At 46.4% G+C, this 27194-nt stretch overlaps 1 long non-coding RNA gene across 1 annotated transcript; it reads left to right on the forward strand.

Annotated features, from left to right (window-relative positions):
* Positions 1-1228: 1228 nt before the first annotated feature.
* LOC310707764 lies at positions 1229-4194 on the forward strand. The gene is made up of 3 exons (XR_014526726.1): positions 1229-1558; positions 1652-2382; positions 2966-4194. It is a non-coding gene; the product is annotated as an uncharacterized lncRNA (long non-coding RNA).
* The last annotated feature ends 23000 nt before the right edge of the window (positions 4195-27194 follow it).

Below are 27194 nucleotides of genomic sequence, written 5' to 3' on the forward strand. Positions count from 1 at the left end.
CGTTAGCCGCCATCCATCCTCCAACCGCCTCCAGACACTCACACAGGACCTTCACCCCCTTCACTCCTTCTGATTTGAAAGAGAGTTTGTTGGTGGAAAGCTGTGTCTTTCCCCACATTTATTTTTTTTAATGTAGAACACGGTGAGGAGATGGGGAGGGGGGTGGATGTTTGCCAATGCTCCTGCTCCCCCCCCAACCCACCCCCTGGTTGCAGGAATTTCCTAGAGAAATCCGCTCTTCGAAAATCCTTGGCAAGGAAGGAGCCTTGGCGCACACCCCCCCCCCCTCCTCCTGCTGGCATGACCGAGCCTCATATTTAAATGTTGACGAGCTTCTTGCTGCCAATTAGCAAGGGGAAAGCACAGACTGTGTGCTAAACTGGGGCTGGCAGTGGCTCCCCAACTGCCACACTGTTTGTGCAACTTTCTGCCTACCTACTTCCCCCTTGGTGGAAGAACCTTCCGTTGGGAAGAATCTGCAGGAGATTTTTAGAGAGAGGTTGGACGGCCGCTTGTCGGGGGTTCTTTAGCTGTGATTCCTGCCTCGCAAGGGGTTGGGCTAGATGGCCCCTGGGGGGCCCTTTCCATCTCTACAAGCCCATGGTTGTATGACGTCAAAAACTTGTGAACTTCTTTGGGATTCTTAAGTTGTGGCTCCTGCATTGTAGACACTAGAAGACAGTTTCCTCTGCCCTGTGGGCTACTAAATTCTAGCCCCACTTGTGGGCTACCTTCTGATTTTTTATTATTATTATTATTATTATTATTATTATTATTATTATTATTATTTGTATCCCACCCTACCCCCATAAATCTCAGGGTGGTTCTTACCATCCCCTTTAAACCTCACACCCAGAGTCTCAGTTTCTTTTATATATATATATATATATATATATATATATATATATATATATATATATATTTGCTTTCGTAGATTTTCACGGGTACAGGAATGCAGGTTTTGGTGTCTTCGGGTGTCTTCCCGTGTAAGAGTTGGGGTGTCTAGGCGACGTTTCGACGAGGTCTCACTCGTCATCTTCAGGCTGGTGCTTTCGGCTTCTTGTTACTGGAACACTGAGATCCTGCTCTGTTCGGGAAGACACCCGAAGACACCAAAACCTGCATATATATATATATATATATATATATATATATATATATATATATCTTTATTAATTTAAAATAAATACATTTATGAGAAAACAGACATACGAACAAGTAAACAAACATGCAATCAAACAAACAAATAACAGAAAAAGCAAACAAACCACCACACTATAAGATACAAGAAGATTAATATAATTATCATCATATATACTCCTGATACTCAGCACAATTATAAAACTTAGAGAGGAGAAATTTAAAACGGACTTCCAATTAATCTCATTGTACTTTATCTATCCATTACTTTATACTGCACAGTTACTAATTTCTTATATAATTTCTTTTTACCTCCCTACGAACTTATATTTATACAATACAGGGATCAGTCTGATTCTGCCAAGGTGTTTCCTTTTATTCCATAGTTTTCTAAATATTCTTTAAAGATTCCCCCAGAGTCTCAGGTTCATAACTACTCCAGGATCAGGCCAACGCCTATCCAGCCCATCACCTCCTTTCCACCAGCAGAGCAGCTTTTCCGTGAATGGAGGGTTTCGTCCATTCATGTCGAGAGTGTCTCTGAGCATGCACAGAGTGCATCGGCGCAGAGGAAGCTCCAGGGGTATCTGGTTAGGAAACAGCATTCCACCGGATAAAACTTCCAGGCAAGGTGCTTTTGCGGATACAGGAGCTGCCTCTGGTGGGCTTAACCTGGACTGACCCCTTAGACAAATGTGGGGAATACTGCTGAGCATGGGGCTCTGTGCCCCTCTAGTGGTTGGTCCTGGGAATACAGCCGCCTGAAAAAGAAGACACCCCCCCCCCAAATGGGAGGAACTGGGTAGGGTGAGGACCAGCGCCCATCTCTCCTGGTCTTCTATACCTTCAGCACTCCTAACAGGGCCTGGTACTGGGGGCCTTGCAACCATGATGGCCTGAGACTGCCCCCTCCTGCCTCTTGGACTCAGGTGGGGGGGGCGTGGGGTGGGAGCAGGTCACCCCCTCCCCGTAAGACTGTAGGATATAACGGACTGTTATTCTGAAGCACCAATCATTGCAGATCACACACAGCTTCTGCCAGCTGGGAGAGATCATCTTTGATTCCAGCGCAGGACTAAATTTGGGGGTTCCACTCAACGACCCAGCTTCCAACGAAACAATTATTTGCTTCATTTGAGCATAGCTCGAATGGCCCACCGACCAGGGAATCTTGAGCTGTGGTTCTTGTGTCGCAGGGGGTTGGACTAGATGACCGTTGGGTGCACCCTCCCAATCCAGAAGGTCCCAGGATCTGGGGGCTGAAGCCGGGAAAGGGGGGGTGGAGTTTGGGAATCCAAAGGGTTCATAACTACAATTTATTTTGTTTTTATTTTGTTTGTTATTGGTATGTAAAACGGGAAATTCATGGAAGGGAACCATGGTCGACCTTAGGAAAAAACGTTTTAAGAATAAGAATCGATGTATAAGTTCGAGGTTTAAGTTTGGATAAGGTAAAATTGGATTTCTAAAATGAACTAAATTAAATGAAAATAAGGTTTGCAAAAATAAATCTAAGATAAACTATTAAGTTAAAGTTGAGAAATAAGTAACAAGAATTTGCTGAGCTAATAATTAGAATTGGAATACAAGAAGGGGAGCTGTGAGGAGGTCTGGGGAATAAGTTAAAAGAAAATAAGCAATTGAAATTTTACGTGTTTTTAATTGTGTTTTAAGTTTGGAAGTAAGTGATAAGAAAATAAGGGATTGAAATTATACCTGTTTTTTGTTTTTGTTTTGTTTGTATTATTGTGTATTATTGTTCTTTCTTTTTATATATAATTTTTGAAACCTTAATAAATATCTTTAAAAAAACAAAAAACAGAAGGTCCCAGGATCAGTCCCCAGTGTCATTTCTAGGCAGGGCTAGAAATGGCCCCTGGAAACCACAGGAGGGGAGAGGGCATGAGGGGGTCGATTCTGCTTGCTGGTTTCCCACTGTGAGAGCAGGATGCAAGGGCCACCGGCTGATCCGTCAGGCGATTCTTATGTTCTTAGGCTGGGATTCTTTCACTGGATTCCTGCATTGCAGAGGGCTGGTTTGGATGACCTTTGGGAGTCCCCTCCGACTCTACGATTCTTCCATGCCTTCTTCTCACAGCAGTTCCATAGAGTGGACCTTTAAAACTGGCTGAGAATGTCCTCCAGCTCTTTCTCTCTCTCCCCCCTCCCACTATCACTGCTCCCCACATGCGCAGCAGGAATTGTGTCCCTCTGCTAGGGGGCGTCCGATGTGCTTTTGGCCCCCACCCTCAGCCCCCTGCTCTTCCTCTTCCTCCTCATAACCTGAAGGCCTTCGCTTTCCACCTCATGGGGCTGCTGGGTACACCAGGCCAGAGAATGCAAATTTCTGCATTTGGCCCCTCTGATTTAAAGGAGGGAGGGAGGGGGACACACGTCGGTGGGTGGGGGTCCAGGAGGCTGGCACCCGCAGCGCCAGAAGCCAGCTGCCACATCCTGGCACCCATCCCCTCTCACCCCCCCAATGTCCTCACAGGTCCCTCTCCCTCTCTCCTCCCTGCCCCAGCCTCTGGCACCCCCCAGAGCAGGAAGTTGGTTCTCAGCTACCAGATCCTCTCCGCCGCCCCCCTCCTGCGGGGATTTGGATCCAGGGAGAGTCAGGAGGCCTGTTGGGTCTCCGCGGAGGAACTGTTCAATTATCTCAGCCGCGTTTGCCGGGGGATCCGCTCCCCTCTGCGGCGAAATCGCGCTTCGGAGAAGCATTTCCAGCTCGGAGGTTTAAATTTAGCAAGCGGTGCTTCCCCTTTTCCAAAGCTAGATTCAAACCCCCCCCTTCTCTCTCCCTGCCTCTTTGTCGCATTACACGGTAATCCGAGATGGCTTGGCTGACCTCCAAGGAACAGAATGTACTTGGCAAGGAAGCCGCTCTTAATGTCTGCAAAATGTCGGGAGCCGCAGCCAAGAACCGCTAACTGGGTCATTAACCTCTCAGAGAAGGGTGAGGACCATCGTTCCCGGCCTGCCTTCCTCTTGCCCGTGAGAAGGCCCCGGATGCCGGACACGGATAGGGGCCGGGACAACTGGGTCGCCGCGCTGGGCCACAGGGTCCGCTGATGCGCCTGAAGCGAAGGATCCCAGAATCACAGCATTGTAGACTTGGAAAGGGGCCCCCAAAGGCAATCTAGTCCAGCCCGCTGCAGTGCAGGGGTCGCAGCTAGAGCACCCGTGACAGGTGGCCACCTGACCTCTACTTAAACACCTCCCGTGAAGGAGAGAGTCCGTTCCCCCATCAAGCAGATCTTGACATCCGAAAGTTCTTCCTAATGATGTCCCTGTGCAGATTTATGGGGCTGAATGGGGTCAATGAAAGCGACACAGAGCGTGTGTGTGTGTGTGTGTAAAACGAGAGATGTGAGAAAGATATGCTTCACTTTGCATTCAAAGGTGAATCTGCCCAATTCACCCTTTTTATGAAACGAAGCCGGCTAAAAGAAAGTCCTTCTTCATGAAGCACTGAACAAGAAAAAATTCTAAAGACTGAACAGACAGGCTTCAGGAAGGATCGATCCACAGTGGATCACAGGCTTCTCCTACAGCGCTTGGTTGGAAAACACACAACTGGTTGGAGGTGCACTTTATGCAGACTTTAAATCTGATTTTCTTCTTCTTTGGCGATCTCTCATAACCGAGTAAGATTGTCTTCCCTAAACATGGTCTTAACAATGAGTCCATAAGTGACTGTGGAGGTCAATTTTGCACATGACTTGGGAAGACAGGCGAACTAATACCAGTGTACTGGGACAAGCAAAGATCACCAGTGTTGAACCAATGATTCTTCAATATCAACTTCGTTGGACTGGTCATGTTGTGCGGATGCCTAATCTTCCAAAGCAGCTACTCTATTCCGAACTTAAAAATGGAAAGCGTAATGCTGGTGGTCAACAAAAGAGGTTTAAAGACTGTCTCAAGGCAAATCTAAAAAAATGTAGTATAAACACCGACACCTGGGAAACATTTGCCTGCAAACACTCCAATTGGAGAACAGCCTTTACCAAAGGTGTCATGGGCTTTGAAGACACTCGAACTCAGGGCGCAAGGGAGAAACGTGCTAAGAGGAAGGCATTCTTGGCAAATCCTCACCGGGATCAACTCCCGCCTGGAAACCTATGTCCCCAGTGTGGACGGATGTGTGTCTTCTTTTTTCTTCTTTGGCTATCCCTCGTGGCCGAGTAAGATTGTCTTCCATAAACACAGTTTTAACCATGAGTAGGCCCGGGGGGCGGATCTGGCCCAATTGCCTTCTTAATTTGGCCCGTGGACAGTCCGCGAATCAGCATGTTTTTACATGAGTAAAATGTGTGCTTTTATTTAAAATGCATCTCTGGGTTATTTGTGGGGCATAGGAATTCATTCATTCCCCCCCCCAAAAAAATATATATAATCCAGCCCCCCCACAAGGTCTGAGGGACAATGAACCAGCCGAAAAAGTTTGCTGAACCCTGGTTTTAACAATGAATCTGTGAGTGACTGTGGGGGCCAATTCTGGATCCACACATCCTTCCACAGTGGGGACATAGGTTTCTGGGTGGGAGTTAATCCTGGTGAGGGTTTGTTCTCCAATTGGAGCGCAGGCCAGTGCTTCCCAGTTGTTGGTGTTTATACTACATTTTTAAAGATTTGCCTTGAGACAGTCTTTAAACCTCTTTTGTAGACTACCAGCATTACGCTTTCCATTTTTAAGTTTGGAATAGAGTAGTTGCTTTGGAAGACGATCATCAGGCATCTGCACAACATGACCAGTCCAACCAAGCTGATGTTGAAGAATCATCAATGAGCTTGAGCGTCTTCGAAGCCCATGAAGCTATGGGGCAAGCTTGTAGAAACAAATATAGATCATTGCTTATTGACTATGCAGCACATAGCTAAACTATGGAACTCACTGCTTGAATCCTGCTTTCTGTTTTCCCACAGGCAACTGTGAGAACAGGATACTAGACTGGATGGGCCCTTGGCCTGTTCCAGCAGACCCTTCTTATAGGAGAACCGAAGCACAGCCGTCCTGCAAAATTCGCACCTCTTTGAATTTTGCAGAGCAGATCTCCAGCCAAGCGTTCTGCACGGCGATACTTATAACTGGGGTAAAATGTGCATCAAAATGCATATCACCATGCAAATAATATACAGAATGCATTATATTGGGGAAAATTGCTTTGAAAAATGTATATAATTGTATATGATGCGTAAGTACATGCAAAAAGTGTATATATTAGGGGAAAATTGTACTAAAATGCAGGCAAATTTTACCGAGGAACATGGGAAGCTGTCTTACATCGAATCAGATATATTGGTCCTCCTAGTTTTGTGTTATCTGCCCTGACAGCAGCAACTCTCCGGGATTTTAGGTAGAAGGGTAGAAGAAGAAGAAGAGTTTGGATTTTATATCCTGCTTTATCACTACCCTAAGGAGTCTCAGAAGACAGGAGGGCCTGGCGTGCTCTGGTCCATGGGGTCACGAAGAGTCGGACACGACTAAACAACTAAACAACAACAAAGGAGTCTCAAAGCTGCTAACATTCTCCTTTCTTTTCCTCTCTGCCAACTCTACCTAGAGATGCTTCTGGGGGTTGAAGCTCAGACATTCTCCTTGCAAGGCTGATGCTCTACCCCTGAACTGCAGCCCTTTTCCAGAGGGTCAGAGATTTCGCCTTCCCCAAAAAGTTGGGCTCAGGAGAAGGAATCCGGATGCAAACTGCATCTTGGGCTCAGAAGACCCCGTCCACAGCAGTCGGCCAGCCGGAGGAAAATTCTCCTGCCCAAACCTCACTGAGCTGGTTCTGCAAGAATATCCGATGCCCTGAGCTAATCTGGGAGGAAATTTGATAACTGCCCCCCTTAAAATTTATCTACCACTTGCTTGGTGGAGGGAGGGAAACCGCACCTCGAAGCAGTTTACAAAAGGAATAAAACAAAAAGAATATTGGTAAAGACAAAATATTTTTTAAAAAAATCCCCCCCACATTGCAGGGGCTGGGGGTTGGACTAGATGACCCTCGGATACCTTCCACCTCTATGATGTTGCATCAGCATTCTTAATATCTGGGTAAGCTTCTCTGAACAGAGATGTTTTTAGCAGGCAAAGGCAATTGACAGGGAGTTCCAAAGTGCAAAGGCCGCCAAACTAATTGATTGATTTTTTACAGGAGCAGAATGTATCTGATGCGGCGACTGCAAGTAAGTAAAATATAAGAGCCTGCCATCCTCTTGCTGAATGCTCAACAGTTTTGCAGGACTCAGGGGGGTCTCAGGTATCAAGTCAGTTTACTTGGCGGAAAAGGGAAAGTCCCTCCTCCACTCAATTTGCCCATCTTTTGGTCTTTCTGTCCACAGGGTGACAAACCCTGCAGAATTGCACTTACTAAACTTTGTGAGATCTGGGGCCAGGAAACTAATTATTTCCCCCCTCCAGGCCATTTTTGGAGAGGAGAGGGTGATTCTTCCTTCTGCGGGCATTTTGCTGAAGACATTATTATTTAGACAACCCTATCCAGATGTTTAGAACGTTTGCAGGAGTTTTGATTTGTTTTAGTCTATTCTGTTGCCGTTTTAACTTCCGAGATGTTTCAAATTATGGTTGTAAATACTTTGGTGATAATTTTATTGTTTCATTCTTTCTTGTAGAACTGCTTTGAAGGTTCCCCCCCCCCCCTACAATCAAGCAATATATAAATTTTATTACATGTGTGTTTGGTCTGGAGACAGCGATGTTTCCTCCCAGCTGCTGATTTATTGTGGACCACTTTTATCCCCCCCTCCCTCAAAATTCTCTGGATTCCCCTAATGCCTCTGGTGGCCAGTAGATTCAGGAGAAATAACATCATCATCATCATCATGAAATTTGTATACCTCACCCATATAACTATGTTGCCCCAGTCACTCTGGGCAGGTCCCAACAAAATATTAAAAGCACAATAAAACCCCAAACATCAAAAACTTCCTGATGCAAAACTGCCTTCAGATGTCTCCTAAATGTTATATAATTGCTCATCTCCTTAACATCTGATGGGAGTGCATTCCACGGGGCGGGTGCCACCACCGAGAAGGCCCTCTGCCTGGTTCCCTGTAACTTGACTTCTCGCAGGGAGGGAACCGCCAGAAGGCCCTCGGAGCTGGACCTCAGTGTCCGGGCAGAACGATGGGGGTGGAGACGTTCCTTCAGGAATACAGGGCCAAGGCCTTTTAAGGCTTTCAGGGTCAGCAGCAATACTTTGAATTGTGCTCGGAAACGTACTGGGTATTAGCTCCTGGGTAAATGTAAACAGTGTGTCTTCACACAGCACATATTTAACCTGTGGAACTCACTGCCACAAGACATGCCAGTGGCCCCTGCATTAGGCAGCGTTAAAAGAGGATTAGATAAATCCATGATGGAGGAGGAGGAGATGGCTATCGACGGCTATTAATGATGATTACTAAATGAGGCTTCCTTGTTCAAAAGCAGCGTATCGCTATATACCAAATGTGAGGGAGAGAAACAATCCTGTTTGGTACTGTTACTTCGTCTGGCTGCTGCTTTCTGGGTGCAATATTTTCACACAGACAAACAGGAGTTATCTTTTTCTGGATAGGCGGGCATAGGTGATCCCACCTAATTTAGGATCCTGGAGCGAGCCAAGGTGCTGACATGACGTCTACATTTCATAGCCAACCTCTGTGTTGTTGTTGTTATTTATTTCCTAAAATTCGTGCACCGCTTGATTGTAAAACAAACGAACAATAAACTCTCAAAATTTACAAAAAAGATAAAACAATAAAATTGTCACTAAGAAAAATTCACAACAATAGCTCGAGACTTTCAAAGAGTTGAAACAATAGACTGTAAAGAGTTTAAAACTTGCATCAACATTATAGGCATCCGGCCAGGCTTGTCTAAACAAGGATGTTTTAAGCAGGTCCAGTGAAGGAGCCTCATTTATATCATGAGGCAGGGAGTTCCAAAGTGCAGGTGCAGCTACAGATTGAGTTCTTACAAATGTAGAAGGGGAATTATGTGGCACGTGTGGCAATGCCAATTCCACCGATCGAAGCAGTCAATTGGGCAGATGTGGGGTAAGGCAATCTCTTGGGTAAAGTGGTCCCATGTTATTAAGTCCTTTATATATTCATAGACTCCTAGAATTGTGGAATTGGAAGGGACCCCGAGGGTCATCTAGTCCAACCCCCTGCGATGCAGTGACACCTTGAACCTGGCAGCAAGTTGGCAACCAGCACAGATCTCTGAGTGCCAGTGTTTGATGCTGCCAAGGCAAATGAGGGCCACGGAAAGTGAGGGCAATTGAAAGAAACGAGGGGAGATTCCCACCAAATAGTCCTGGAAAAGGGGAGCCCCTTTTTCAGCGGGGTCAAAATCTCCCTCCTAAAATCAAGCCTTTGCAAAGCCCTGGTGGGGACTTTCCAATGAGTTTGGTTCAGTCAAGCCCTGATAAGTTGAGAGCAAATATCCCAGAAAATATCAGGCCCTTGCAAAATGTGGGGCTGAGTTTGGGTCCCTCTTGGCCTGACCTCGACTGGCCTTTCTCGTGTTCTCAAAGTCAGAGAGATGCATTCCTCGTGCATTGCAGAGTCATGCATGTTTGTGGGCTGGCTCTCATTTCTCCTAGCAGCCATGGATAAGATTTGGGGAGCCTCTCTTCGCAAGAAGGCCCAGATTTGCTCAGATCTCCCAGAAGCTGCTTTTATTGTTGTTGTTGTTTAGTCGTTAATCATGTCCGCTTCTTCGTGACCCCTGGACCAGAGCACGCCAGGCACTCCTGTCTTCCACTGCCTCCCGCAGTTTGATCAGACTCATGCTGGTAGCTTCCAGAACACTGTCCCACCATCTCGTCCCCTTCTCCTTGTGCCCTCCATCTTTCCCAGCATCAGGGTCTTTTCCAGGGAGTATTCTCTTCTCAGGAGGTGGCCAAAGTATTGGAGCCTCAGCTTCAGGATCTGTCCTTCCAGTGAACACTCAGGGCTGATTTCCCTAAGAATGGAGAGGTTGGATCTTCTTGCAGTCCATGGGACTCTCAAGAGTCTCCTCCAGCACCAGAATTCAAAAGCATCCATTCTTCGGTGACCAGCCTTCTTTATGGTCCAGCTCTCACTTCCATACATCACTACTGGGAAAACCATGGCTTTAACTATACGGACCTTTGTTGGCAAGGTGATGTCTCTGCTGCAAGGGTGCAAATTCTATGCTCCCTTCTTTCCTCTCCCCCCCCCCCGATCTTCTTACTAGCCTGCCCTCTGCTGCCTGCAGAAAAATGGTGCGTTTTCACCTCCCCCAGCTCAATAGCTGCCGATAGCAGAATCTGTCCATTTCAGTTTCAGCTTTTCCTCATTTTTGCATCCCTTAAGTTCAGTTTGCCACAAAAAAGTTTGCATTTTTTTTTAATCCTCATGGAAAATTGTTGATATGAATTTTCTCCCAGTATGCACATTTTTAAAAATGCAATGTTATTTATTTATTTGTCGCATTTATTGCATTTTCTCCAGAGAGCTCAAGGCGGTCTGTGCGTTGCTCTCCCGTCCTTTGTTTAATCCCTGCCACAACAACCCTGTGAGGTAGACTAGGCGGAGAGGCAGAGACTGGCACACAAACTCACCCATTGGGCTTCATGGCTGAGTGGGGGATTCGAACCTTGGCCCCTCCCAGGTCTGAGCCCGATGCTCTAACCACTACACCACACTGCCTTGGTGATTTTTGCCTTCATAGTATTGCTGTGCTTGCTGCTTGATTTTCTTACAGGGTGACTCAAAGCGAACTGACATGAAACCCAATTCAAAACAGCAATCAGTCCCTAAAGAGGCAAGATAAAAGACTAACAAGCACGAATAAACAAACAGGCAACTGCAGGTTTTGCCCCACAGAAAGAGGGCACAATATCCTGAAAATTAGGGGCCAAAAACCCAGAGAAGAAAAATATGGAAGGCATTGCTTGGCACCTCAAAAAGGAAATTGTAGAGTGGGAAAAGATTCAGAATAGGCTGCAGAGTATAGGCATCATGGTGAGTAGCCATCCTCCAAGAATTTGCCCAATCCTGTTTGAAAGCCATCTAGGTTGGTCTTCTTCTTTGGCGATCCCTCGTAGCCGAGTAAGAATGTCTTCCATAAACACAATTTTAACAATGAGTCCATAAGTGACTGTGGATCCACACGTCCTTCCACAGTGGGGACATTGGTTCCCGGGCGGGAGTTGATCACGGTGTGGATTTGCCAAGCGTGCCTTCCTTTTAGCACGTGTCTCCCTTGCGTCCTGACTTCGAGTGTCTTCAAAGTTCAAGGTTGGTAGCCCTCACTGTTTCCTGTGGCAGGGAGTTCCACAGATTAACTTCCAACATCTAGCTTCATTGAATATCCAGGAGTTCCAGTGTTATATGAGAGAAGGAGAACAACATTTCTCTCCCCAATTCCTCCATCCCATAAATGGTTTCGTAAATTTCCCTGTCGCCTCTTTCTCGCCTTCCCTCTAAACGCAAAAGCTGCAGCTTTCCTTGACCATTTTTCCCTTCTCTTTTCTACACCTTTCCCGTCTGTATGATATCTGTGGGGGTCCTCTGGAAATTTGCACATTGGGATTGTAAAGTAATTTTAAAAAATTGGGAAATGATATACAACAAATTGAAGAAAATGTTCCATTTAACATTTGTTTAAAAACCTGAGGCATTTTTGTTGGGGATTGTAGGGAAAGACCTGCCAAAAAAGTTGAAAAACATCTTCATGTATGTGGCAACGGCTGCGAGAGTTCTGGTAGCACAAGGATGGAAGACTGAAGAAACCCCAACTAAAGAATCATGGCAAGAAAAATTGATGGACTATGCAGAACTGGCAAAACTGACATATAAGCTACGGGCAACGATAACTGTGGCTTTAAGGATGAATGGGAACCCTTTACAAAGTATCTGAAGATGCAACAAAGTGAACTGGACTCCTTGGCAGGTTTTAAATAAACATTCACAAACTTTTTATTGATAACAATCAGCTAAATAGTTTGAGGATCTATACAACTTTGTAACATGCAGAAAACAGCATTCTTAGAGAAACCAAAGACTGGAACTGAGGGAAGTCGGGGGGTGGGTTTTGTGTGGGAGGGGGGAGGGGGGAAAAGTGGGGGGGGACAAGGATGATATGTTTTTGGATAACATGTCTTGTTATAATTTTGAATAAAAAAGAAATTTGCACATGTTCAGGAGCCCCCTGAGCCTTGCTGCCTCCGATATCCCAGGACTTCAGACCTGCCCTGAAAATGGATTTGCTGGAAGGGCCGCGCAAAGCTCTGCTTCAAATTACATCCTGGAAGACGGCGGATTTCTCAAGTGTGGTCTTTGCGCATTTGCGAAAACGATCTGCTAATAACTCCTTAACCAGACAGCTGGAGGAACTTCATTTCTCCTTAGTTAAGAGACTTTCTTTTTTTTGCACTCCACGTTGGGCACTTTCTCTGTTTTCAAGACCCACCCTGACGCCAACTTTATCATTAACTACACCTTGATTACCTTGCCAAACGGGTAATTAAATGCCTCCAAAATTCATTATGGACTTGCTGTATTAAGAGGGACATAATTAAGGGATGCCAGCCGCAGTTTATTACCTGCGCTCTGATTTATCTCGGAGGCGATTCATTAAACGTTCGTGGCAGCCTTGTTTGGATCAATGGAGGCCCGAGAGTCAATAAGCACCTTATTAGAGCCAAACGAGGCCCTTAATTGAGAGAAAAGAAATGTCTTTGGAGCAAAAACGTCTGGAGGAAAGACGCCCTAGGTAAGGTTGCCACATCGAGATTCTGCAGGGGCTCCTGTGCCTCTATGCGTTGCAGCAGGACAGATAATTTTATCAGAAGTAGTTCCCCCCCCCCCATCACAGATGTGTGACATGAGAATAGAGTGGTGCAATGAGGCAGAATGAAATGGAACCGCAATCTTCACATAAGCCAGCAGTGTGATGCAGCAGCAAAAAAGGCTAATGCTATTCTAGGCTGCATCAACAGAGGTCTAGTGTCCACATCAAGCGAATTCATAGTACCGCTCTATTCCGCTTCAGTTGGACAACATTTGGGGTCCTGTGTCCAGTTCTGGAGAGACATCACTTTGCCAACAAAGGTCCGTATAGTGAAAGCTATGGTTTTCCCAGTAGTGATGTATGGAAGTGAGAGCTGGACCATCAAGAAGGCTGATCGCCGAAGAATGGATGCTTTTGAATTCTGGTGCTGGAGGAGACTCTTGAGAGTCCCATGGACTGCAAGAAGATCCAACCTCTCCATTCTTAAGGAAATCAGCCCTAAGTGCTCACTGGAAGGACAGATCGTGAAGCTGAGGCTCCAAGACTTTGGCCACCTCATGGGAAGAGAAGACTCTCTGGAAAAGACCCTGATGTTGGGAAAGATGGAGGGCACAAGGAGAAGGGGACGGCAGAGGACGAGATGGTTGGATAGTGTTCTAGAAGCTACCAGCATGAGTTTGACCAAACTGCGGAATGCAGTGGAAGACAGGAGGGCCTGGCGTGCTCTGGTCCAGGGGGTCACGAAGAGGCAGACACGACTAAACGACTAGTGGTTAAGAGAGGTAGTCTCGTAATCTGGGGAACCGGGTTCGCGTCTCCGCTCCTCCACATGCAGCTGCTGGGTGACCTTGAGCCAGTCCCACTTCTCTGAAGTCTCTCAGCCCCACTCACCTCACAGAGTGTTTGTTGTGGGGGAGGAAGGGAAAGGAGAATGTTAGCTGCTTTGAGACTCCTTAAAGGGAGTGAAAGGCGGGGTATCAAATTCAAACTCTTCTTCTTCTTCTTCTTCTTCAACAGCAACGTCCAGTTCTGGGCGCCACAGTTTAAGAAGGATGTCGACAAGCTGGAAGGTGGGCAGAGGAGGGCGGCAAAGATGTTCAAGGGTCTGGAAAGCAAGCCACATGAAGAACGGTTGACATATCCTTCTGACAGTGAAAAGGCCATCAATGATTTTCCAGGGCTGCAGGTAAGTATCCTGAACCTTGTGGATCTCAGTGAGATAAGCTAAATGTTCTATGTGGACTTTGGTGTCGTAAGACCAGATTGGCGGGGTATAAATAAATAAATAAATTATTATTATTATTATTATTATTATTATTATTATTATTATTATTAACCTAAGAAGAGCCATTGGCCCATCTGGTCCCGCCTCCTGTTCTCAAAGTGGCCTGCCAGATGCCTGTTGGAAACCACCAAGCAGGATTCGAACACAGGAGCAACTGTCCCCTCTTGTGGTTCCAGCAAGTGAGATTCAGAAGCATCGCTGCCTCCGACTGTGGACAGTCCCCTCTTTTAAAGCCATTTAGGACGATAGGCCACGGCTGGCTCCTCTGTCATCAATCACGCTCGAAAATATGCAATTTGATGAGGCAGGCAGGGATTGCCAATGCTGGGCGAAAAATTAAGATCTTGTTTCAAAGGGAAGGGGAGGGAATGAAAATTAGGAAAAATAACTAATAAAAAGTCTGAAATGTGGTCCCATTCGCAGCGTGAGAGATTAAGGAGACATATTTCCTCTTCTCGAAAGCTTGGAAGAGCCTTAAAGGAATCTTCTGAAAACCTTCCAGAGCTAATTCTTTCTTTCTTTCTTTCTTTCTTTCTTTCTTTCTTTCTTTCTTTCTTTCTTTCTTTCTTTCTTTCTTTCTTTCTTTCTTTCTGTGTTTAAAACATTTTGTCTTTTCCTCCTTTCAAAACTTTAAAGAGGTTCCCAGAGGAAAATTGGGCACGGCCACACGGGGGGGGGGGGTGCGTCCCCTTTTATTTCCCCCTCCTTTTCTGAGCGAGGAGAGCATAAACAAGCGAACAGAGAAAGCAAGGAGGAGAATAAAATCTTTCTTGGAAATGGACGATGAGCGAATCGCTTGGCCGAGCCTTTTCTCTTTGGGGAGAAGAAGAGGAGAGAATCGGGTCAATGTGGATGAAAGACAGTCGTGGAGGCCTGGCCTGGCCAGCTCCCCACAGACGCCCCACACCCCCCCCCCACTTTCCCCACCCACCCCTTTTATTTCGTTCCCTCCTCGCCCCTCCTCTCGAGGGTGCAATCGGCACAGCCCCAAATTGTGTACCCTGCTTTTGAGGGCACCCACGGTGCCAACTTGCAACACACTTCCAAGGTTCCTTGGGAAATGGGTGCCAGGTCAAAGATCTGGAGAGAGAAAAAGACCCTAAATCAACACAAACAGCCCTGAAGCCCAGCTCTACTCACCCCAAACCCTGTTTGCATGTTTGTGGAAGTTTCGGGAAAGGGCTTTCCAATTTTCCACCGAATTCATGAAAATACTAATTATCTGTCCAATTTATTTGAGGAGGGGGAGGGAAAGAGAGAGAGAGAGTTGTGAGAAATAAGTCCCCCCCCCCCATTTCTCCTCTGAGGGCCATTAAACCTTTTTTATATCTTTTTATGAAGAGCATAAACAGCATGGAAATCAAAGATTTTTTTTTTATGAGTGTTTTGCTTGGGTGTTTCCCCCCCCCCCTCCTTTCCTTTTTTTACATCGCTGTGATTTTCCAAAACATCTCCTCCAATGTTGGGAGCTGTTTGCCAAGGGAACGATTAAAAAAACAGGAGAGATCCAGCTTGTTTTTCCTGAGGGCGAGCACAATGGGGACAGCACCCCTCCCTGCTCACCAACTTTCTGTGCTGGCAGATCCCGCAGGCGCCTCCTCGCAGGAAATCCTATTAGCCAGGCTTTTCTCCATTTCCAGGTGCTAAAATTGCATTCCCTCTCGCTTAAGGACACGCTGGGAGTTTGTGGCTGAGGCGAGGGACTTCTTCTTCCAAGCCTCCGCAAGGATCCTGTCCTCATCGAGGCAATGAACTCGTGTCCAGGCTGCAACATTTCAACTGGCAAATGATGGGGGAGAGCTATCTGATGGAGGTTCTACATACACAGGAGTAGGGCAAGGGGGAAATATACCCTGCACACTGAAAGCTAGCATGTCATCAAGACATTTCCTCCTGATGTGCTGCCTTTCTATGTGCAGGGCAGGAGTTTTTTGCCAGTCGGAACTACCTGGAACTCAGTTCTCTCAGGTGCATACCCTCCAGAACTTCTTCGATTAAAACAGGGATGGCCTATTCCATAATAATAGGGTTGCTTTAAGGCAGCTTCCTGTACATTCCTGGAAACAACTGGTATCTGAGGTTTTGGGGAATCCTTCCTGCAGCTGTACCTCTCTTTCAAATCAGAACCAGTGAAGGCGCTGAAGGTCCTGTGTGAGTGCCTGGAGGCGGTTGGAGGATGGATGGCGGCTAACGGATTGAGGCTGAATCCTGACAAGACAGAAGTACTGTTTTTGGGGGACAGGAGGTGGGCGGGTGTGGAGGACTCCCTGGTCCTGAGTGGAGTAACTGTACCCCTGAAGGACCAAGTGTGCAGCCTAGGAGTCATTCAGGACTCACAGCTGTCCATGGAGGTGCAGGTTAATTCTGTGTCCAGGGCAGCTGTCTACCAGATCGATCTAGTACGCCGGCTGAGACTCTCCCTGCCCGTGGACTGTCTCGCCAGAGTGGTGCATGCTCTAGTTATCTCTCGCTTGGACTACTGCAATGCGCTCTACATGGGGCTACCTTGGAAGGTGACCCAGAAACTACAACTAATCCAGCTAGACTGGTGACTGGGAGCAGCCGCCAAGACCACATAACACCGGTCTTGAAAGACCTACATTGGCTCCCAGTACGTTTCCGAGCACAATTCAAAATGTTGGTGCTGACCTTTAAAGCCCTAAATGGCCTCGGTCAGTAGACCAGAAGGAGGATCTCCACCCCCATCGTTCTGCCCAGACACTGAGGTCCAGCTCTGAGGGCCTTCTGGCAGTTTCCTCATTGCGAGAAGTGAGGTTACAGGGAACCAGGCAGAGGGCCTTCTCGGTGGTGGCAACTGCCCTGTGGAACGCCCTCCCAGCAGATGTCAAGGAAATAAGCAGCTATCCTATCTTTAAAAGACATCTGAAGGCAGCTCTGTTTAGGGAAGTTTTTAATAGTTAATGCTGTATTGTTTTTAACACTCGATTGGGAGCCGCCCAGAGTGGTTTGAGGAAACTCAGCCAGATGGGCGGGGTATAAATAATAAATTATTATTATTATAGCAAATCCTCTTTCCAGGAATGCTCGCATCCTGCAGAGGACTCTGGCAGGGCAGCCCTCTGGGTGAACAGTCCCACTGGGCCTGAAGGTCTGATAACGCATCCCAAAACTCACCCCACACTTCCCAGCAGCTGTGCGCATTGCAGAGAAAAATCAGCCGCAGGGGCCAAGGAGCTTCTCCAGAACTGCTGAGCTCCTCGCTGTGGAATCCCTCCATCAGATTCCGAGGAACGGCAAAGTTCCCTGGAAGACAGAAGATTGTTTTTCTTACAGGCATAGATTTATAAATAAGAAAGGATTGCTGGATTATATTCCTAGGAAAAGACAGAAGGGTTTGTTATGGGGCACGGAGAGAGGCAGGCCAGAAAGCCCCATTCTTACCCCCTTTGACGTTTCTGTGTCACATGTTGCAATCTTCGCGTGTGGCTGGGACTGAGCCTGCGTGTCCGATGGACTTCATTATTCCCATATGTGGAAAATGTTCAGCTGTGGCGTGTCTTTTGCCAGACACTTAAAGTCCATTTATCTCCTTGCCCTAGATTTCTGCCTGTCACTCGTTGAGGCGCTGCTTTGGGACGACGCTGCCTCCTTGGGTTCTAGATCTTGCAAAAACCCATCTCCCCAAATGTTTTTGCCTCCAACCCTGAAAGTTCTCTTTTGCCCCATGCTTCTTTGACTGGTCGGTCTCAAAATAGACAGTATGGGCTGTGAATGTGGGATGCGGGTGGTGCTGTGGGTTAAACCACAGAGCCTAGGACTTGCCGATCAGAAGGTCGGCAGTTCGAATCCCTGCGACGGGGTGAGCTCCCATTGCTCGGTCCCTGCTCCTGCCAACCTAGCAGTTCGAAAGCACGTCCAAGTGCAAGTAGATAAATAGGTACCACTCCAGCGGGAAGGTAAACGGCATTTCTGTGCGCTGCTCTGGTTCGCCAGAAGCGGCTTAGTCATGCTGGCCACATGACCCGGAAGCTGCATGCTGGCTCCCTCAGCCAGTAAAGCGAGATGAGCACCGCAACCCCAGAGTCGGTCACAACTGGACCTAATGGTCAGTAGTCCATTTACCTTTACTTATGGGCTGTGAATACAATGCACCCATGAAACAGCACAAAAAGGTTTAGTTAACTTAAGGACAACGATACACAGGAACTGATGGTTGAGTGATACGTCAGAAAAAGGCCACGGAAATGGAAGAGTCAAGCTGGCGTCTGAAATGAAGCAATGCTTGAAAGTGAAAGTTCTGCCACCCACTGTTCCCAGCTTAAATACATTCTGTCTTGTAGAACTTAAGAACTTAGGAAGATCAGGAGAGCCTTCAGAGAGGGGACCCAATTAACCCAGCATCCTGGACATATTGGAGGTTTCTACACAAAGTTTGGATGGCCACCTGTCAAGGATTCTTGAACTGTGATTCTTGCATGGCTGGGGGCTGGACTAGATGCGCCGCAGGGTCCCTTCCAACTCGACAGTTCCACGATTCTGTGATTCTGTCCCGTTCTCTCAGGAGTCTACCAGATGCCCCAATGAAAATCCCACAGGTGTGTGGCAAGAGCAACTGATGGACTACGTGGAATGGGCGAAACTGACACACAATGTGGCAAGGACAACTGTGATTTTAAAGAAGAATGGGAACCTTTTACAAAGTATTTAAAGAAACAACAAAATGAACTGGACTTCTTGGCAGGTTTTGAATGAACGTTCACAAACTCTTTATTGGTAATATACAGAGAGATAAATCAAGGATCTTTACAATTTTATAATATCCAGAGAATAACAGAGAGAGGAGCTGAGGGAAGTCTGGAGGGGGTGGGAGGGTGGTTTTTTTCTTTCTTTTGGGAGGAGGGAGGGAAAGAAAGGGGGGAGGTTGATGTATTCTTGATAAACTGTTATGTTGAAATTCCTAATAAAAATATGAGAGAGAGAGAGAGAGAGAGAGAGAGAGAGAGAGAGAGAGAGAGAGAATATCCCACAGGCGTGACTTATTAGGCGTGACAACAGCCCTCTCCCCTCCTGCAGTTTCCAGCAACTGGGATTCAGAGGCACACTGCCTCCCAGAGCCTCATCCTCCATGAATTTGTCCAATCCTCCTTTAAGGCCATCCGAGTTGGCCAGCTTTAGCCTCCTTGGGTGCCCATGAGTTGACGGTGCCCCAAGCCTCTTTGTGTTACAAACCTCATGCCACAACAAACGTGTTCCTCTTTCAAGATGGCATCATCAGGAGGCTCTGGTTTTGCTCTCTTTCGTGTTTTAATTAAAGATTTCACCACGTCTCCACCCTTGTTCCAGAGAGCCACAAAATGTCGTAAAAACAGAGTCTTCCCCAGTGTGAACAGTATGTAATCTCTCTTCCAGCCTTGCACCCTCCAGATGTCTTGGGTTGCTGTCAGGAGGGGCAGAAACTCTGCCTGTGATCCCTTTCTCAGATTCATAGACTTGTAATAATAATAATAATAATAATAATAATAATAATAATAATAATAATAATAATAATTTATTATTTGTACCCCGCCCATCTGGCTGGGTTTCCCCAGCCACTCTGGACGGCTTCCAGCAAAGACCATGGAAACCCCGTGGAAATAATGGCACATGACACAATTATTAAGGTTAATGGGCTAAATAAGTCCACAACTTTATTGGTTACAGGTGATGAGCGGTATTGGCTTAGGCATTGGTCCTAACCGACTATATCCATCTTCAGCCTGTCCGATTGAAGTCCGGAAAGGGTTAACCACCAGTAGGGGGAGTCCTGCTGATGCACATCAACTAGGAACACACACACCCCGGTGTCACCGATAGGGGGCGTGCCTTAGGCCCCCACCTCTATCTGGTAGGCAGGAAAAGAGGGAGCTCCCCAGCCGTGTCTGCGTTAAATAGGGCAGGCTATGCCCCCAGAGCCAGCCGATCGGCTGGCCAGTGGGTGACGTGGCTGGGGATTCCCCCAATCGCACGGGGGCTGGGCTCCAGCCACCGCAAGCATGGTGGGGGCGTGAAGCCTGCAACCCCACCGCTTCTACAAGGCAGAAGTGGCTTTTCCAGACCCTTGGCCATCTTGGTCGCCCTCCTCTGAACACGTTCCAGCTTGTCAACATCCTTCTTAAACTGTTCAGGAGTATTTTTTTCTGTGGATTTTTAATAAGCCCCTCTCTTTCATCCCCCTCCCTGGTAACAACAGTTCCTTGGTGATAGCTCCCTGTTGTCAACTATCTGCAATTTAGAAGCCTCTAAGGGTTTTCAGGGGGACGCGGGTGGTGCTGTGGGTTAAACCACAGAGCCTAGGACTTGCCGATTAGAAGGTTGGCGGTTTGAATCCCTACGACGGAGTGAGCTCCCGTTGCTCGGTCCCTGCTCCTGCCAACCTAGCAGTTCGAAAGCACGTCAAAGTGCAAGTAGATAAATAGGTACCGCTCCGGCAGGAAAGGAAACGGCGTTTCCGTGCGCTGCTCTGGTTCGCCAGAAGCGGCTTAGTCATGCTGGCCATATGACCTGGAAGCTGCACGCCGGCTCCCTCGGCCAATAAAGCAAGATGAGCGCCGCAACCCCAGAATCGGCCACGACTGGACCTAATGGTCAGGGGTCCCTTTACCTTTACCTTAAGGGTTTTCAGGGGATACAAACAACTGCCAGAAACTGCCAAGTTAAATATGCAAGCAAGAATGTCAGCAAGCTATGGAGAACGGTGAATCCCTTTGACTTCCCTTACAAAAATCCCCGGGACCTTTTTGTCCGCAATTTAGCAGGCTTAATTCACCCTGGAGTGGCTCCTTTCACTCACTCTGACTGAAAAAGGGGAAATGTCACAGCCATTTTTAGATTTCCCAACATAGTAAATGGGGAACAAAGTGCTTTCATATGTACAGGGCTTTCATATTTAGGGTGGGGAAGGGCACAGGAACACGCTGGAATTTCTTTAGAAAAACCACACAGATGCTGGGCAAATCTTTGGACTTCCACGTACCCCTAGCACAAGATCGTTTTTCTTCCTTTTGTATAATCATGAGACTCAAAAACAATGGAAACTCCAGTTTGCTTTCTTTTATTTCTGAAAACCTTGACGACGGAAAAACTTGAATCACACCATGTTCTGGGGCGGCAGTCAGGATACAACATGATGTCCACATTGCTTCCTTTTTTAATTAAATGTTTTAATTATACTTTTCAAGTTTATACATTTCACTTATTTCACAGTCATTTTGACATTTCAAAGCTTGACTTCCTTCCCCCTCTTTCTACGGTTCCTTAAATTTATTTTTAATATCTTCTGCATATCCAAATTAACTTAATTTTCTCATTCATTCATCTTCTTTAAATATATACTCTTATGAAACTGCAGGTTGTTACAATAATCCTGCCAATGTTCTTATCTGTTTACAATTCATCTGTAAATATTCAATAAAACATTTTCACTCATTTATAAAAAGTTGGTTATATAGATTTCTTGTTCTTCCAGTAAGTTTTGCCATTTCTGCATATTCCATAAGTTTTTGTATCCATTCTTCCTTTGCTGGGATTTCTGCTTCTTTCCCCTTGGGGGCAAGTAACAGTCTTGCCGCTGTAGTCGCATACATAAATAAATTTCTAAACAATTTAGGTAGTTCTGTCCCTATAATTCCCAAAAGGAAAGCTTTTTGTGTGTGTTTTTTACAAACGTTATTTTAAATATCCTTTTCATTTCATTATATATCATTTCCCAGTAAGCTTTAACCTTGCTACAAGACCAACACATATGATGAAAAGAACCTTCGTTCTCTTTACATTTCCAACACTTGTTTAATTTAGATTTATACATTTTTGCCATTTTATTCAAGAACAGGAGCCTGGACTAGGAGGCACTTCTTATGCTTATGTTAAGATTCATGAACCTGGCAAATATGGTGGGCAAATCCTTGACAGCCCTGTGGGAAAACTCGGGGGCAGGACAGGAAAGGTATTATGTGATTAAAATACAAAAAAACACACAAAAAACCCCCATAGAACCCTTGTTATGTACGCAACCATAGCGGCTAGGATTTTGATAGCAAAAAATTGGAAAGGCGACTTAATTCCGACATAAACTGTCCAGCAAGCGAAGATGATAGAATATCTAGAACTCGCAAAAATGACTGGGAGAATAAGAGGAAACTTAAACCAGAAAGTCAACAAAGACTGTATAATATTGAAAAAATACCTTAGAAAGTATTACGGTAATGTAAATCTCCTGAGAGATTTAGAGTGAATCTTGAAGTATCAGGAAACTATAAAAGTAAAATTTCTTTTGATAAGTAACAGAAAATAATAATAATAAATCAGTGCGTATAGATTAATAAGGTGTAAAAAGTGCAATGAAGTGAATCGGAAATGATATTCTGAATTTATTGTTATTCATGTTTTATACTGTATTATATTGCATCAATTAAGTGTTTTAAATTTGTTGTTAGCTGCCCTGAGCCCGGTTTTCTGAACCAGGAAGGGTGGGGTATAAAGAAAAATTTATTATTTAGTATTATTATATGTTGTTAGTTAGTGTCTATGTTTATTCATGTGTTGTTGTTATCCTGTTTATGTTATATGTAAATTGTTTTGTAATAATGAATTGTAATAATAATAAGAAATAATAATAATAATAATAATAATAATAATAATAATAATAATAATAATAATGTTGTTTAGTCATTTAATCGTGTCCGACTCTTCGTGACCCCATGGACCAGAGCACTCCAGGCACTTCTGTCTTTAATAATAATAATAATAATAATAATAATAATAATATAGAAACAGTGGTGGACTCTCCTTCGCTGGAGGTTTCTCAGCAGAGGTTGGATGCCCATCTGCCAGAGATGCAACAGCTTCAATTCCTGCACTGCAGGGGGTTGGACTAGATGGCCCTTGGGGATCCCAACTCCTCAGATCTACGATTCTGCGATTGCCCTGCCAGATCCTCTTGCTTGGCTCCCACCTGTCATTTCTCACCCAGAGGTTGTGCTTGGATGGAGGCGTGGAATATTGAGCGAGGCCTTTGCAGGAGACCAAAACACGCCCCGCCGTTCCTCCAGTGACTGCCTGCTGAAGCCGACTCATCCCACAGCTGTCTTGGCACAGGCGGGAGCAAAGCGCTCTTCAGCCAGAGATTTCGTGGCTCCGTTCAAGGCTCGGCTGGGCCTCAGATGACGGCTGAACTCAACAGAAGTCCCTCCCCTCCCTTTGCTCCATATGGAAGAGTCCCAAACTGAGATGTCAATGGATTCTTCTTCTTCGGCGATCCTTCGTAGCCGAGTCAGATTGTCTTCCACAAACATGGTTTTAACAATGAGTCCACAAGTGACTGTGGAGGCCAGTTCTGGATCCACAGGTCCTTCCACAGTGGGGACATTGGTCTTTTACGACCGCTAGGTGGTGACCCCACTGGGCGCAGTGATCCAGTCAGGGGAAAAGGGAGGCAGACTATGTTTAGGGCACCTTTTCGAGCCCCTCCCCCTTTTCGGGGGGAGCAGAGTGGATCCTAAAAGGGGCTGCTCAGTCATGGATACAGATGCCGAGCTGCTCAACTGCCTCGTTCCTTGAGTCAGAATGATTGAATCTGTATCCACCGCCCATGTGCCGGTTCATGACTAGGGGCTTCCAAATTTCACGATCCTGCCCCCGTTACCATTTGCCGATCGCCACGGGACTTTGGGGGGTTTGGGTTTGGGATTGGTTTTTGGAAGATGCCTGTGCTATGAATTTGTTTTATGTGTGTAGATCTGTCTTTGCAGTACGGCTCTGATCTGATGGTGTGAGTACTCATGACGACCGGTAGATTCTTATCCTCTGCAGCCTTCATCCGCCTTCACTGTTGTAACATACCGCTTGTTATCATCCGCCTGTTCTGCCATTGAGAACTTCTTGGCTCATTCTTTGTCCAGCTCCTTCCCTTTGGCCTTACCGCCTTGGGTGACCCGGCTGGGAGTACGAGATTCCCGACGGCTTCGCTCACAAGGGTCATAGGAACATGCAAGCCCACTCACCACAACAAGGTGATGATCCAGCGAGTGAGATGTCAACGACAGATCCTGCTGAGAACTAAGAAAGAAATGAGGAGCATTGATTAGATCCATGCGGGGGGCAGGTATGGTTCTAAACCTATGGGGTCATTCAGTTCAGTTCCTTTTGTACTTGTTGGGTGGCGACTGTGGCTAGAGCTATAAGTCTTGGGTCCAGGGCTATTGGGAGCTTCTCATATTATTCTCCCCAGGCTCCGAGTTCAGGGGGAGGCCCTTCTCTTGGCCCTGCCACCATCTCAGGCCCGCTTGATGAGGACGTGGGAGAGGGCCTTCTTGGTGGTGGCTTCTCCCAGACAACTTTAGAACTCCTTTCCTAGTTAGCCTGGCTCTCTCCTTGATGTCCTCCTTCCGGCAGGTAAATATTTTCTTGTTCCAATACGCTTCTGGAAACAGCTTCTTAAGGAAAGGGATGGTGCTGTGGTGTTCTTAGATGAGAAAGAGAGAAAGAGAAAGAGCGCTGCTGAAATTTGAAAGACCAAAGTCCGCCTCTGTTTTGAATACCAGGAAACCAAAGTTTTATGCTAAACTGTAGATCACTTACTAAGAACACATTTTACAGATGGCAGCGTATGTACGGGAACACAAGTGTTCTTTTTAAAGAACAAAATTGAACAAGGGAAGGCCTTTCCCTTGTTTATTCCCAATCTTTTGGAATTTGGGGATATACTGTCTCTGAACACACAAGTTATCTAAAGCTTTCTTAAAGGTAAAGGTAAAGGGACCCCTGACCATTAGGTCCAGTCGTGGCCGACTCTGGGGTTGCGGTGCTCATCTCGCTTTACTGGCTGAGGGAGCTGGCATACAGGTGATGTGGCCAGCAGGACTAAGCCGCTTCTGGCAAACCAGAGCAGCGCACGGAAACGTCGTTTACCTTCACCGCCTGAGCAGTACCTATTTATCTACTTGCACTTTGATGTGCTTTCAAACTGCTAGGTGGGCAGGAGCAGGGACTGAGGAATGGGAGCTCCCCCTGTTGTGGGGATTTTAACCGCTGACCTTCTGATCGGCAAGCCCTAGGCTCTGCGGTTTAACCTACAGTGCCACCCGTGTCTTTTGGAATTCGGGGATATACTGTCTCTGAACGTGCAGGTTCTCTAAAGCTTTCTTAGCTAATGCTAATAAACATGTTTAGAGCTCTCTGCTTTAGTTCTTTTTAAAGTCACCTAGCTAATGGACACCCTCATTTCTTGTTGGACAGTTAATTTTATGCAATTTTATGCAACATTTATGTTGTTGTTTTTTAAAAGCAACAATTAGGGAAATGCCAAATGTCAGTGGAAGTGCACGATATAATAACCTCCTTAAATTCCTCTCCTAGCCAGGACTGCCAGCGTTGGCCAGCGTCCCATTTTGGTGCTTCAAGCAAAGGCTACTTTTCCAAGTGCGTTGACCAGGAAAAACACACCCTGCTCTGCTGTTGTATAATGTTTTCGTCCCGTAGGATCCAGATGTTTCGATTCTGGCCGGCAAAATGAATCTGCCCGCCAAAGTTACGTTAACCAACCGGCCCCTCTCTCCTTCCCCGCCTCCAGCAAGTAGCTCCCTGGATGACAAAAGCTTTAATATGAAAACCGGGCAATAATCCCTGCTAAGAAATGTAAATCTTCGATACTTTCCAGGGTTGGCTGCCTAACCCAGCAAATGCGAGCCTAGTGTCAGTACGGGCGAAACAGTGTGTTTTGACAGACAGATGGAAGCCATTATTCCCCTGACGCCTGAGGCCAGTGTAGATGGGCGCTGATGGTTTTAAAGCTCCGCTTCACCTGACCCTGTCCAAAGTCTGGAGATGAATTATGTAGGAGACCAAGGGGCACGTGTTTGGTAAACCTTGGAGTGCCAAGGTTGGAGTTTTGGCTCTTCCAGACTGAGATGGGTAAGCCAGAATAGAAGCAGGCAGAGCCTGCAAAAGGCAGCCTTTGGTGCCCACTTAACAGAGGACAGAGCAGTTTTCATGAAATCAGGATTTCAGTAGGTCTGCTCTTGATGGGGTTACACTTCCACTGAAGGAGAGGGTTCATAGCTTGGGGGTCCTCCTGGATCCTCTGCTGTTGCCTGAGGCTCACGTGGCCTCGGTGGCACAGAGGGCTTTCCATCAGCTTCGGCTGGTGGCCCAGCTGTGCCCCTATCTGGACAGGGAGAGCCGAACTTCTGTTTGTGCTCTGGTAACCTCAAGGTTACCTTTGCCAACAAAGGTCCATATAGTAAAAGCTATGGTTTTCCCAGTAGTGATGTATGGAAGTGAGAGCTGGACCATCAAGAAGGCTGATTGCCGAAGAATGGATGCTTTTGAATTATGGTGCTGGAGGAGACTCTCGAGAGTCCCATGGACTGCAAGAAGATCAAACCTATCCATTCTTAAGGAAATCAGCCCTGAGTGCTCACTGGAAGGACAGATCCTGAAGCTGAGGCTCCAAGACTTTGGCCACCTCATGAGAAGAGAAGACTCTCTGGAAAAGACCCTGATGTTGGGAAAGATGGAGGGCACAAGGAGAAGGGGGCGACAGAGGACGAGATGGTGGGACAGTGTTCTCGAAGCTACTAGCATGAGTTTGACCAAACTACGGGAGGCAGTGGAAGACAGGAGTGCCTGGCGTGTTCTGGTCCAGGGGGTCATGAAGAGGCAGACACGACTAAATGGCTAAACAACAACAACAACAACAACAAACCTCAAGGTTAGATTACTGCAACACGCTATATGTGGGGCTGCCTCTGAAGACAGTTCAGAAACTTCAGTTTGGCAGAACATGGGACAGAAGGGATCTCAGAGGTCATCTGCTCCATTTTGAATACATGCACGATTAAATCTTCCTGTTTTGAATTTTATGGTGTTATTTTCCTTAGTAGTGGTCTTGCAAAAAGCTTTTCCGAACAAGGTCTTCTGTAAGGTAGGGTAGGGGGCAGTGAGTTGACGGAACCAAAAGGACAGCGGCTGGAAAATACCTGGGAACCCCTGACCCTGCAT

This window comes from Podarcis liolepis (assembly GCF_965112155.1).
Source record: "Podarcis liolepis genome assembly, chromosome: 5".
NCBI classification, from domain to species: domain Eukaryota; kingdom Metazoa; phylum Chordata; class Lepidosauria; order Squamata; family Lacertidae; genus Podarcis; species Podarcis liolepis.